This window comes from Armigeres subalbatus, chromosome 3, assembly GCF_024139115.2.
Source record: "Armigeres subalbatus isolate Guangzhou_Male chromosome 3, GZ_Asu_2, whole genome shotgun sequence".
Classification (NCBI taxonomy): Eukaryota; Metazoa; Arthropoda; class Insecta; order Diptera; family Culicidae; genus Armigeres; species Armigeres subalbatus.
Window position 1 is genome coordinate 10,082,528 of NC_085141.1, and position 14,925 is coordinate 10,097,452.

The 14,925-nt window shown below is 41.7% G+C and overlaps 1 protein-coding gene across 4 annotated transcripts in view; it reads right to left on the reverse strand.

Annotated features, from left to right (window-relative positions):
* Window positions 1-14,925, reverse strand: part of LOC134227326 (uncharacterized) — a 72,811-nt gene that overhangs the window by 39,056 nt on the left and 18,830 nt on the right. The window lies entirely within an intron of this gene.

The window sequence follows — 14,925 nt, forward strand, 5'->3', positions numbered from 1 at the left end:
ATGAAAATCCAGTAAGGGGGGGCTTAGGGAGGGGCTTCTGAATATTTTTACCCCGTAACGTACCGACAGGATACCCGGGTACCCACGTTTTGGTATGACCATAACTTCGTCAGTTTTCAACCGATTTGGACGATTCCGTTTGCTATGGATTAAGAAATTCATCCTCTATCCGATCCATGTCACATAGGACCGATCCGGATTACCTGGTTACAGGAGTTCCGGATTTGCTAGACCATGTCTCAAAAATGGAGAAGTTGATCTTATACATAGAATCCAAATGATGATTTCTTGTATCCTGAGTTACCAGTTTCGCAGAAAATTCGAGGATTATGACTTCCCAACGTATTAGGACCACGTGATCATATGGACTCGGAACGGACATCCCGGAATAGGTTCCCGTGGGCCCTATAGTGGCCGCAAATTCATTCCTGGCAATATGGGTATCAAAATTCTTGGAATTGTTCCGGAAACATGTTTTCCATGTAGTTGAGACCATAGGATGGATATGAACCGGAATGGTCATTCTGGAACAGGTTCCCGGAGGGCCCGAAGAGCCCGTAGTGGCCAAAAATTCATTTAGAATAAACCCTAGCTATATGGGCATCAAAATTCTTGGAATTGTTCCGGAAACATGTTTTCCATGTAGTTGAGACCATATGATGGATGTGAACCGGAACGGTCATTTTGGAACAGGTTCCCGGAGGGTCCGTAGGGGCCAAAAACTCATTTAGAATAAACCCTGGCAATATGGGTATCAACATTCTTGGAATTGTTCCGGAAACATGTTTTCCACCACTTGTCATAAGACGAGTTAATACAATCCCATTGAATTCCACCACTTAACACTGAAGACGGCCTTACTGTTGAGGTCGAAATACGTATCTGTCAAGATACAATTAAGTGGTGGAATTCAATGGGATTGTATTAACTCGTCTTATGACAAGTGAAGACATTCCACTAAAAAGCTCAAAATAATTTTCTTATGTTTTCCATGTAGTTGAGACCATAGGATGGATATGAACCGGAACGGTCATTCTGGAACAGGTTCCCGGAGGGCCCGTAGTGGCCAAAAACTCATTTAGAATAAACCCTAGCTATATAAGTATCAAAATTTTTGGAATTGTTCCGGAAACATGTTATTCATGTAGTTGAAACCATATGATGAATATCAACCGGAATGGTCATTCTTGAGCAGTTTCTCGGAGGCCTAAAGTGACCATAAATTCATTTAGAATAAACCCTGGCAATATGAGAAACAAAATTCTTGGAATTGTTTCTGAAACATGTTATTCATGTAGTTGAGCCATAGGATGGATATGAACCGGAACGGTCATTCTGGAACAGGTTCCCGGAGGGCTCGTAGGGGCCAAAAACTCATTTAAAATAAACCCTGGCAATATGGGTATCAAAACTCTTGGAATTGTTTCGGAAATATGTTATCCATAAAGTTGAAACCATAGGATGGATATCAACCAGAACAGTCATCCTAGAACAAGTTCCCGAAAGGCCTTTAGTGGCCACAAACTCATTTAGAAGACACCCTGGCATCAAAATTCTTGGAATATTTTCGGAAACATGTTTTTCCAAGAAGATGGGACTGATGTTTGGTCATCAGGCTGAATGGCTGTTAGGCCGAATGGTTATTGGGTCGAATGAGAAGTGAGGAGTGAATAGTGAGAAGTGAGCAGTGAGAAGTGGAAAGTAAAAAGTGAAAAGTGAAATGAGAGAAATGAGAAGAGAGAAGAGAGAAGAGAGAAGTGAGAAGAGAGAAGAGAGAAGTGAAAAGTTACACAGTGTTGATCCGATTTTGTCACTCCCCGATTTTATTTACCTCCGACTTTATCACGATTTTATCACGTCCCGTTTTTGTCACGTTTTTGACCCATTTTGTCACAACAAAAAATTTTGAAAATTTTAGTCGTTCTTTTTATTTTTGTAAATTATTTAGCAAACACCAATGATTAAAGGGCCTGTGGTTCATTATAAATCATTTCTGAGTACCTGTCAAGAATTTCTAAGTCTTTTTGACAAGAAATAACGGAAAAAGAAGATAGCAAGTGTTTCTTCTAACTGAGGGTCCCCTCGGAAACCTGTTTCCAATTTCATGAATCAATTTCATGAATTTTGATATCCACATTGCCAGGGTTTCTTCAAAATGAGTTTGTGGCCACTTTAGGCCCCACGGGAACCTGTTCACGGATGACCGGTCCGTTGTCAAACCATCCTATGGTCCAATTACTTATCGGATAATGCTTCCGATACAATTTCATGAATTTTGATACACATATTGTCAGGGTTTCTTCAGAATAAGTTTGTGGCCACTTTAGGCCCGACGGGAACCTGTTTCCGGAATAACCGTTCCGGGATTAATTCATAAGATGGTCCTGTAACGTAGTTAAGTTATATTCTTTAAATTTCCAACGAAGTTTATTTGTCGTGACGCAAGAAATCTTCATTTGGTTGAATATATATCTTCAATTTACACAAACTTTGGGACTTGGCCCAGTTAATCCGGAATTCCGGTTACCATGTAATCCGAGTCGGTTCTCTGTAATATGTATCGAATAGCGGGTAAGTTCCTGCATCCGTAGCAACCAAAATCGTGAAAATCGGCAATGTTATGATCATTTTAAGTCCGTGGGTACCCGGGTAACTTGTCGATAACGTAAGGGTGTTTTTTTGTCGGTAACAAAAGGGTTAAACAAATATGACCCGACTGATCGAGCGTCTGTTCACCAAGGAGGTGCGTCAGCGTCTTTTCTGGCATCCAGCGGCTGAGTATGAAATGCTATTCCCCGGAAGCTATACCTAAGATGGCCGCCCCGTCCCGGTGGATAGGGAACCTTGTGCCAACAAACTACTGTTCCCAAAACATCAATTTCGAGAATCCGATAATGAAAGCATACGGACTGATTTTACGGCAACGACTCTTAGCGCGAAACAACGGACACGAATAGGAACATGGAACGTTTTAAACCTAGCCCAGCAGGGTAAATTGGCACAACTTGCCAATGAGGGTGGCGTGAAGTCCGTTGGCCAAACTTTGGAGAACACAGAACGCCATCGGGACAAGTTCTGCTATACTTTGTTTTACGAGGTGAACACGCTCCCCGGCATCGCAGAGTTGGCTTCCTACTAAGCGCTCAGGCACAATCTGCGCTTATGATGTGGGGACCTATAAGTGAAAGGATAATCGTTGCCAGATTTAGAACACCATACGGTCTATACGCGATAGTTCACTGGTTTTTTTTTCTTGAATTATACCAACAGACAGGACACAGTCTAGTTGATTCAACTCTCGTATATATTTATTTTAACCATACTTCCCAGCTATCACTGTCAAATAATAAGGGATCGTAATGCTCACTCATTCTCACGAGCAGATGATGCTCATTCACGCAGATTTACACGGAAAAATCATTGCGGTCTTAATTTTTTCATAAACGCACACTGATAGGGAAAAACGAATGAGGCATAGGAATGATGAAATGAAAAAAAAATCATCAAGTAGGCTATTTTCGTTTATTTTTTGAGCCTGTTCTAAAGAAAAAAGAGCAAGTTAAATGTTTCTCGCCACAGACTGCCAGAAAAGATTCTCCTTCGACCCAAAAATCGCTTGTTTTTGTTACACCGAAACGAACCCTGCAAATAATACATCAGAACAACAATATTCATAGTTGTTTTTACTTACGAAATTTCTGCGAAAATATGGTGACAAACATTCAATTTTTATGTTTTTAGGAAAAGCTGTTTTGTTTGTCGGAATTTTGAGCGGATTTCCTTGAATTTCTATGGGACTTCTATTCTTCGAAAATTCTTCAGAAAATTACACAAAAAAATTGGAAAGGGTCGTTTGGCCGAAAATCATTCGACGGAAAGACATTTCGTGCGAAACGGTCATACATGGTAAACGGTTTGACCAAAAATTCCATTTGGCCAAAGCGACAATCGGCCGAAAAAACTGTTGTCTCTAACAGGTTGTTGACCGAAATTGTCGTTTGACCAAATGAGTCAACAGGCCGAAAGGGCTATTTGGCCGAATGGATCATACGACTAAATGGCCTTTCAGCCAGATGGCCATTTCGGCCAAATGACCTTTTCGGCAAACGGTATTTTCGGTCAAATGACCTATTTGGCCAAACGACTTTTTCGGCCAAATGACTAAACGATATTTTCGGCCGTATACCCATTTCGTTAAATGGCCAAATGGCCCTTCCTGTCTTTTGGTCGAAAGTCATTCGGCGATAAACCATTTGTCCGAATGTCGTTTGGCCGAATAACACTGTAAGCCGAATTCCATTTGGTGGAATTATGTAAACGTTTGTCCGAAACGTTTGTTGGGTCAAAAATGGTTTGACTGCAAATATTATTTGGCTAACACAGTTGTTTGACTTAGCAACCCTGAAGACTGAAACTGCCGTTTGGTCGAAATAATCGTTTGGCCGAAAATGTCGTTTTGCCGAATAGATCATTTAGCCGAATAGACCTTTCTGCAAAACACTCCGACACTTTAGGCAAAATGTTCATTGTTCACTTTGTCTAAATGGTTCCTTCTATCAAAAGACCATTTCAACTCCTCATCGGCGAAATACGCCTGCGCATTGCGCGGATTCGTCAGCAGGAGGAGAGAGTTGGACGACGGTTCAACACACGACGACTGGAAGATACCACGGTGAAACGGTCCTTCGTTGAAGAACTGGAAACGCGTGTTGCAGATATTCTGGAAGGTGACAGCGTGGAAGACCAGTGGACCGCCATCAAGAAAGCCTTCATCGCCACCAGCGAGAATAATCTGGGCGAACTGCACACCCAGAGAAAACAATGGATGAGAGTTGGAGGAAGATAGCAAAAGCCGCGATAGAGCGATCAAAAACCAGAGGAGCCCGTCAACGATACTCGGCTCTGGAGAGAAGGAAGTAAAACGCTCATTTCGGCGGGACAAGCGAGGGTGGGCCGACTATCTGGCCGACGAAGGAGAGAGCCGCAGCAACCGGGGACATTTGCCTCCTCTACGATATCTCACGACTCTTAAGCGGGACGAAGATGGATGCAATGATGCCTGTGAATGACGCGAATGGTCAATTATTGACCGACCCATCTGACCAGCTGAAACGCTTGTTCGAGCACTTCGAACAACTTTTTCAAGAGCCAACCAGGCCACCACCACCTCGGCATGATCTGCCTAGGATCCGACGTATAATACACGTCAGTACCGAAGCTCGATCACTGCTAGAGATTCAAACAGCCATCCAAAGCATGAAATCGAACAAAGCCCCAGGAGTCGATCGCATATCAGCCGAGATCCTCAAAGCTGACCCCATGACATCCGCTCAACTACTGCCTCGTTTATTTCATATTATTTGGGACACCGCAACTTTCCCGGTCGACTGGGTGCAAGGTATCTTAGTGAAGGTGCCCAAAAAGGATGACCTAACTGTATGCGATAATTGGCGAGGCATTATGTTGCTGTGTACCGTTCTCAAAGTTCTATGCAAAGTTATCCTAGCCCGGATTTAGGAGAAGATCGATGCGGTTCGCCGGCGGCAGCAGTCCGGATTCCATGCCGGAAGATCCTGTGTGGACCATATTGTCACGCTTCGTATCATTCTGGAGCATGTCAACGAATTCCAAGAGTCCCGTTAGAGTTACTTGGAATTTATTGACTTCGAAAAATCTTTCGACCGTCTCAATCACGAGAATATGAGGGGCGCCCTAAGACGCAAGGGGGTTTCTGAGAAAATCATCGGCCTCATCGAGGCACAGTACGAGGTCTTCTCGTGTAGAGTGCTGCACAATGGGGTCTTGTTCGACCCTATCCGGGTCGTAGCTGGTGTGAGGCAAGGATGTATTCTATAACCGTTACTGTTCCTCGATTCGAGACGAGGTTCTGGTAGGTGCGATTGACCGTGAACAAACCGCGGGCTGCTATGGCAGCCTGTAACCATGGAGCACCTAAACGACTTCGAATTGGCTCCTCGTTGCACTCCTCGCGCAACTGCGCTCTGATATGCAGAGTAAGCTCAACGACCTTGCCGAGCGCTTCTCTTCGGCAGGTTTAGTCATCAACGTCAACAAAACCAAATCGTTGGATGTAAACACGGCGACCTCTTCCAGTTTCACAGTTGCCGGACAATCAGTGGACAATGTTGAATGCTTCCAATATCTTAGTATCACGGATCAAGAAAGCAAGGGCTGGCTTTGCGAGTTTAAGAAATATCTGGAAAAACAGGCAGATAAGTGAAAAATACGAATTTTCAACTCTAATGTGAACTCTGTGCTGTTATACGCTAACGAAACATGGTGTGTATCAGTGGCGAGCACTCAATGGCTGTAGGTGTTCATCAACAGATGCCTGCGGTATATAATTCGCGACATGATTATTTGATATATACACTCCCGACCAAACAACGAATATAAGTAGATCTCGCATCGTAGGTATTTTGAACTAATAATTTTATTTTTTTATATGCTAAAATATTACATAAATATACATTTTTCTTAAATAACCCAAACTTTTGGCCGATGCATACCATGCACTTGAGTAAACATTTTGATTTTAAAAATAAAACAAGATTTTTCGCTGAAATTTCATCAATGCATCTCAAAGATGATTAAAATTGGGTTCCGTTGCACTTTTTATTTCAAAATTTTGTGGCCTCAGTTTTGAGAAAAATCCACATATTTTTACAACATAAATATAAGAATAATGTGTATCTTAATGTAATATTTTAGCACATACAAAAACAAAAATTGTTAGTTTAAAATACCTACGATGCAAGATCTACTCACATTCTTTGTATAGAGCTAACAATCCCCAAAATCGGATGTAGGAAGGCGAAAATACGACCAAAAGATACGACCAAGGCCAGATACAGGGGTCACAATCATAGAGTATGGGCTACAAAATCAATTACAATGAAATATGCATGTGGAAATGGGCATGTGGCTGCTCAATCTTTGAAAATCGGGGGTTTTAAAAAGTAATTTTCAATTGACATTGACCTTCTGAAATTCTTATAAGGGCTGGATTGAGGGCTCGGAATGGGAAAAATAGGAGCCACAACAGCAATCACAATGGGACTGGGCATGCGGCTTCTGAAACTTCATGAAAATACATGAACTCTGTTTGCGATTGGAAATGACCTTCTGAGATTTCGGTCAGGCCCGTATTCAGGTATCAAGAAGGGGAGAGCAGGGGCCATAAAACCAACTACGATGAAATTGGGCATGCGGCTGCTCAAATTTCATGGAAAGACATCAGGAGTTCAAAGAATTCTGTTTGCAATTGAAATTGACCTTCTGAAATTTCAGCCAGGATCGGATTCAGGGGTCAGAATGGGTAGAGCAGGGGTCATAACACCAATTATAATACAACTGGACATGCTGCTGCTCAAACTCTTGAATCTACAAAAAATGAAGTTTAGTGCAACAGAAAAAAAAAGTTTTCTATAAAAAGGGATGTACCTATTAATGTAAGACAGACTGTACTCATGTAAGCATGTAAATAAGAATTGCGTAATTGGCCCAGAACATGAATCACGTAAGACACATGTTTTCACAATCGAGTTTTTTTTCAACTGTTCACGAAGTTTTGGCGCATCATATTCATGCTCACCACGTTGACGAAATGAAATATTATTTCTCAATAAAAAGACAATCCATATATATCTCTGGCCCTCATGACAGCAGCATTCATGATGTGCAGCTTCAAAGCTGTTATTTATTGCTTAAGGTGATTATACAATAAAGCCATATATCGGCCATTTTGTAAATCACATGCTTTTCCTATATTTTTCAAGAGCACAAGATGAAAGAACCGTGTATGGGGCTTAAAAAATGGTAGATCGTTTGCTTAGTTATGCTGAAAAATCATAATTTTTGTTTCGGCACTGTACGAAAACTATTACGCCAGATTTGGGCTTTTGGAAATGTATTTAGATAAACGTGTGGTGAATTTGAAACTCACCACGGGCTTCATTGTATAATCACCTTAATATTAATTATTATTTCGAACATACACTAACTAACTTAAATTCTTGTCTTCAATTAGAACACTTCTCATGCGTAATCAATAGCACAACGATTTTTGTGTTGCCAGAATCACTAAAAAGCCTTTCTAATCCATTGTTCAGCTCTTGATGCCCATCCATTTCAAATATAATGCGCATAATTGCTCCGAATTCCAACAATGTTTACATTTATTCTAGTATTATTGGTTCCCATTGCAATACCAACTGTTTACGGATAGGAGTGGAGTAGAACCGTGCTATCAATAATAGAACGAATATCATAATTTCTTTCAGTTCCATCGTTCTCGCTCACTAGATGAAAGTCACGTGCCCCGAGCAGCACAAACTGCTTACTACCCTTGAACAAGGCCGGTTACAGTGGTTTTAGTCACGTATACTACCGTCCACTATCGGCGTCAGAAAATAGTCCACATACCGTGAAGCACAGGTATTTTTACACTCTGCCATGCATAATTAAAACGCAAGTTGCCGTTAATAGCAAAGTGCATCTTGCCCACACAAGTTCATGAGCCAGATTACCCAATCTCGTTCGCGCAGAAGGTTACTTTGCGGCGGGGTTCGATCACCCCTCAGTACCTACGATGCCTAACCTAATGCTCTACCGATGCCCCTCCAGTCAGCAAACCGCATCAGGGGAGAGGTGTGCCTTCATATCTACTGTTTCACATACTGGTTTGGCCTTTCCGTGCTAATCCAAACTCGAATCGTCACAGATTCGCTGTGTAGTTTATCTGACGCCGCGCACCGGGCCAGGGGAATAGAGCGCGAACCTTGATAGATGTCATTCAACTTGCCCACCTCTGCTGCAAACTACTAAAAGCATCTACGCAACAAACCAAGAGCTACTAATATTTGTTCGCTGCTCTACGTTCGACGAAAGCGGTTCGCGAACATTACACTGGTTGACGAAACCGTTTGCCGTGTCCAGCGCGAGACATGGGGGCACGATGCTCATCAAGATAGAATCGACCTTTGGGTACGAACTGCAAAAAAAAAAAACTACAATACTTTCGTTTGAGTTGCGTAATGTGAACCGTGTGTACTCTGCCAAGTCGCTGTTGCAGCTTTTTTTTCCATGACTTCTCTGACGTGAATCGGCCTTTGTGACCTTCCCCAAGGGTCATAGTGCCTTATTTAGTCTTGCTCTTTTCAATTGATTGGTTGCCTTTCTCATGCACAGTAGTGCATGTAATGGCTATAGGATCGCTCCAAAACCCATAATTTTGATAGAAAGCTCGAAGATTTTTTTTTTCAATTTTTCTAGGATAATTACCGTCGTTGGGGGTGACAATGGGTCACTGTTTCAACTACTTAGAATGCTTGAAGAATAGATTTAATGTATCTAAGGACATGAAAACTAAATTATACGAGACCTTTTTGAACGATTCTGTCATCCAACCTCCAGACTGTTGGTGAGAGCACTGACCCATATTTCAAGACAAAATTTTCAAAACGACTTATCTGCTTTTGTAAATAAAGATTCAAACAACGATTTGACGAATCTGATATCTCTCCCACGAAAACCAACATAATCAATAGGTAGGTGAAGGATTCCGCTACCTGTTGATGGTGTTCGTTTGCGTGGGAGAGGTATCAGATTCGTCAAATCGTCGTTTGAATCTTTGTTTACAAAAGCAGATAAGTCGTTTTGAAAATTTTGTCTTGTTTTGTTAGGACATCTATTAATGAAATTAAAAAACCGAGTAGGGTAAGACGGTATAATATGCCCCCCTAAGGCAACTCCTCGATAACTTTTTACTTTTCAACGCAATTTATGCAAACTTTGTGTTATTTGGTAGTCCAGGAAGTCGCAAATGCATTGCCCGTGAGTAGTCATATAAAAATATTACATATAACACGTAATAAAGCTTTTTTGAAAAGTCGTGAAAAAATGAATTTCAAAAAGTGCCTGGGCAATACGCCCCACCTAAACCAAAGACGTTTCAAATCCCTTCATTAGTTTTTTATGAACCCCATAACAAAAAGGCTACAAATCCTTATGCGCTTGACTTTAAAAAACCAACATAGGTCCATTTAAGCAGGTGTGAATTACATTTCAATATTTTCCATACAATTTGGAAGCAACTGCTGCAGGCTCGCTGCGCTTGTGTCCAGTTGGTAAGGGCATATCGTCCTGCCTACACTGGGGCGTTTTGGCCAGTGAAACATGTTTTCGAAAATCGTTATATTTTTGAAGATGGAAGCAATTTTATATCATATTAACCACTGACAAAAGTCATTTTGTTGCCAAACTGAGTGTTCCAGTGCAAGTTTTGCGGACAGTATGTCAGAGTCGCTCCAGAATGTTGAGCAAACAAACTTTAAAAGTTACATCAAAACTATAACTTTTTGTATTTTGCTATTATTTTCATTGTGTAATACAAAAATACTTCCACATTCACATAGTATGATGGGTTTACAAATACTTATGGGTACCAACTGATTTTGATCCTTAATTAGTTATAGTTTTCTAGAAATCAAAGTGGGGCGTTTTGGCCAGGTGGGGCGCATTATACCGTCTTACCCTACCACATAGCGGCCCAGGTAAGCATTAGCAATTAGCACTATATTTCAACCGTCTAAGACGAATCAAGTACTGTCCATTTAATTCCACCAGTTAATTTTCGTTATCTTTGCAGATACGTATTTCGACCACAACTGTGTGGTCGTCTTCAGTGTCTTGTACTTGACTCGACTTAGTACAAGTACAAGACACTGAAGACGACCACACAGTTGTGGTCGAAATCGACTTAGTACAAGTACAAGACACTGAAGACGACCACACAGTTGTGGTCGAAATACGTATCTGCAAAGATAACGAAAATTAACTGGTGGAATTAAATGGACAGTACTTAATTCGTCTTAGACGGTTTAATACATTCCTCTAAAAGAACTTAATATATTTTTCTGACTATATTTCACCTTTTCGGCTATATAGGCTATTATAGAGCCAGTATAAAGTATTTTAGCGTTTTAGTCACACGTAAGGCTTATTTTAATGTTTTTGGTTACTTAGAGATGATGGTATATAACGTGAAAAGCACATAAAAAGGTGAAAATTTAACTAAAATTAGATTCTGTTATTTTAATCAATTCATATTTATTTGCATTCATTTGAATGCATTGCAGCAGTTTAAAAAATTGTTTTTGTTTATTTTAGAATTTTTTTCCAAGGGGACGCTTGGGAAAAATGAAGGAAAAAGCAATGTTTTTTTTAATAACCCCGGAACGCAATAATTGGCCATTGGATCAATTTTCAATAGCAATAAAATAAGGAAGGATTCTGCATCGAATGTAACCCTTTACCAGCGGTGGTAGGGCATTTGGCATAAAGTAGTTTGGCATAAAGGTCGTTCGGCATAATGGCCATTTGGCATAATAATTTTGAAATCGCTAATTTAGGAACTAATGTAAAATATTTTCAATTCTTAAATAAATAATAGAGTTACTTAGAGACATAAAAGGTTCTGTTTAATCAACAGTTTTGGTTTTGGTTTAATTAACTTAAACTGAAATTCTACCCTATCATAACCTGGAAAAGTACTATTCTATGAAAAGGAGTAAGAGAGCCTTCATTCAATAGAACGCATTTTCTTGGTATAAGGCAGACAGAGGAGATGATGCCTTGTTCAAAAGGACGCGTTTGCCCGGTATAAGGCACGCAGAGGTATTAATGCCTTTTAAAAGTAACGCGTTTGCCCGATATAAGGCGAACTGAGATGATGCCTTCTTTAAATCAACGCGACTTCCCGAATACAAACAAGATCTCCATCACTCTCACACAGATAACCTTTCTCTGTTGCGATTGCAACGGAATAAGGACTATTATTCTTAGAACGATGTTTATTTTCTCTGGCGCCGCTGCTGACGACGACGAAACGTAACTTGACTTGACGTGTATAAAGTTAATTGCATATTATTCGGCAACTCGGCCGTACGAAAACCATTTTTTTGTTAAATATCTTGGCTGTGCATATGCACAGCATATGTTTCGAAATGGACAAATTGATATGAAATTTGCGAAAAAGAATCCACGTGTCTTGGAGGGACTCGAACCCTCAACCTCCTACTCTCTAGATAGGCGTGATAACCCCTACACAACAAGACCACTTAAAGGTCACGTTTGCGGAAAAGCCATCAGAATCCGAGTACCAACCTCCACCGCGGTTAGCTCTCTTTTTTGCAAATTGAATATCTTTCGGATGCTTGATTTGCCCAATCTCCACATCTGCTTTACTGTTGTATATCCACAGCCAAGCGAGTGCACATTGTTTAGTGCGGAGTGCGATCCTCTCGTTTAATAAACAATGTGCACTCGGCAGCTGTGGATATAACAATGCAAAATCAACATCAGATATAATTGCAAAAAAGAGCTAGCTGATGAAGTTCAAAGCATATACACAGCCAATATATTTAACAAAAAAAAAAAAAAGTGTATAAAGTGTTAAAAAATCCCTATAAGATATAAGTTTATACATGAAATATTTTATGCTCCTTAGGTTTTGCTTATTCTGTTGTGATGTGAGTGGGTAGTGGTGTAGGAATAGATAACTGAATAACTTACGTTTGTGTACCTTTTGTGTTTAGTATCGAGCGATCGGTAATGGGTAGCTATAATTAAGACTGGTTAAGTTTCATGTCTGAAGTTTATCAATATAATCTGACCTGTGGCTCATCTGTTCTGTGTTCCTACAGTGAGCAATGTTCGAACTGACATGAATTCCGAATCCGAGTCTGTCTAATAACCTGATATTGAGTTTTGGGACATGTTATAACAGTTATTCAATTACGTACGTACACACGTGATCTGTCTGCATTTAGCGATAGTGGGTATGTTTTACAAACTGCTATCGTACAACCCGGTAACTGCTCGCGTAATCACAGTAATCGTCACTGTCCTACGATTATAATTTATAACTCGACAAACGTTTTCTGAACATGAACGAAAAACATGTATTTACGAGCTTAAGACGAACTGGTATGTTTTCGCGCCTAGCCTGACTTGCACTTTTTCCCTCGCTTTCTACTTTCTGACGTTTTGCGCTTTCTTCCTTCTTCTATTCCGACTGACGTACGTAGCAGTGACGCGGTAAGTGTTGGGGGCACTTCAACGGAGCAATGTAACTATATCGAGAGGCTATCATTTTCGCTGACGTTGATTGTGTGGTGCGAAGCAACGAAAGTTGCGACACTCACCCCCCTCCCCCAGTACTCGGAATCACCGGTCCGACGTACTTACAGTTGCACCGACGTCCAACACTGCTAGCTTCACGGCTGGTCTCTCAAGCAGTCCAGTTGCTGTCTTCACCAAAGCCCGACGAACCTGTCCATCCTTGGATAGGATAGTGCGAACCACACGACCTTTCGGCCAGCATACCCTTCGGCAAAACCATTTCGTCCTTCGGGTCAGGGTTGGTAGGTATTCGGTAACCCAGCGTCGCCAGAATTTGTTGCCGTAGACCTGTGACATCCTCCAAGTATGCTTCACAGTACAGCTGCTATCATCAAACGCGATCGGGGGCTTAGACTGTGTTCGTCGTTTTGCGGCAGTTCGGTCAACGACCGTGAATTGACAATAAGTTCTATTTCTGTCAACATGTTTCGTAGTAGTTCGTCGGTGGGTGTGCGTGTGAGTTGGGTGTGCTTTAAGGCCTTCTTCACGGACTGGACTAGTCTTTCCCAGGCTCCGCCGAAGTGCGGAGAAGCAGGTGGATTAAACGACTACTTGGTGTCGGCGGTGACGAAGTATTCCATCAGTTTGTCCTGGTTCACTTGCTGCAGTGCTTCCTTTAACTCTCGACTAGCTCCGATAAAGTTGGTGCCATGATCACTGACTATTTCTACAGGAGAACCTCTTCTTGCGACGAAGTTCCGAATGGCGAGGGTATATGAGTCTGTCGTGAGGCTGTGTGCGACTTCGATGTGCATGGCTCGTATAGTGAGGCAGGTGATCAACACTCTCTATCGTTTTTCGGTCCTCCGGCCAACAATCACGTACATCTGCCCAAAGTAGTCAATCTCTACATCCCTACAAAGGCAGAATGCTTTCAATCGTGCAGGTGGAAAAGCAGACATATACGGTGTAGCTGGTGTTGCCTGGCGGTTCTTACAAAGCTGACATCGATTCCGCACACGATTGTATGTTGAGCGGAGCTGAGGCACGTAGAATTTTAGTCGAATTTCATTGAGTACTGTCTGATGGTTCATATGGTAGTACTGCTGATGATCACTGGCTACGATTAAGTTCGTTACTGGGTGGCGCTTGGGTAGCAGTATCGGATGTTTCGCGCTCTCATCTACGGCTTCACATGTGTTTATCTTCTTCTTCGTTGGCATTACATCCCTCACTGGGACAGCGCCGCCTCGCAGCTTAATATTCATTAAGCACTTCCACAGTTAATAACTGCGAGGTTTCTAAGCCAAGTTACCATTTCTGCATTTCGTATATCATGAGGCTAACACGATGATACTTTCATGCCCAGGGAAGTCGAGACAATTTCCAATCCGAAAATGGTCTAGACCGGCACCGGGAATCGAACCCAGCCACCCTCAGCATGGTCTTGCTTTGTAGCCGCGCATCTTACCACACGGCTAAGGAGGGACATGTGTTTATACGACCCTTCATACGCAGCAATCCGTCTCCGTCTAGGAACGGACTAAGCTTGTATAGCGCGCTGCTCTTCGGCAACTTCTTATTTACCAGCAGATCTTTCGGCTCTTTCAGTAGCCCGATCTCAGAGGCGAACTCAGCGTCCTGCAGCAAATTATAGATCATCAATTCAGCTTCACTCAACTCTTTCTGCGTCAACGGACTGGTTACGATGGGATTCTTCACCAGTCTCTTGCGTAGATTTGTCAGATACCTTCGTACGTACGCTACGCAACGCAGAAGATG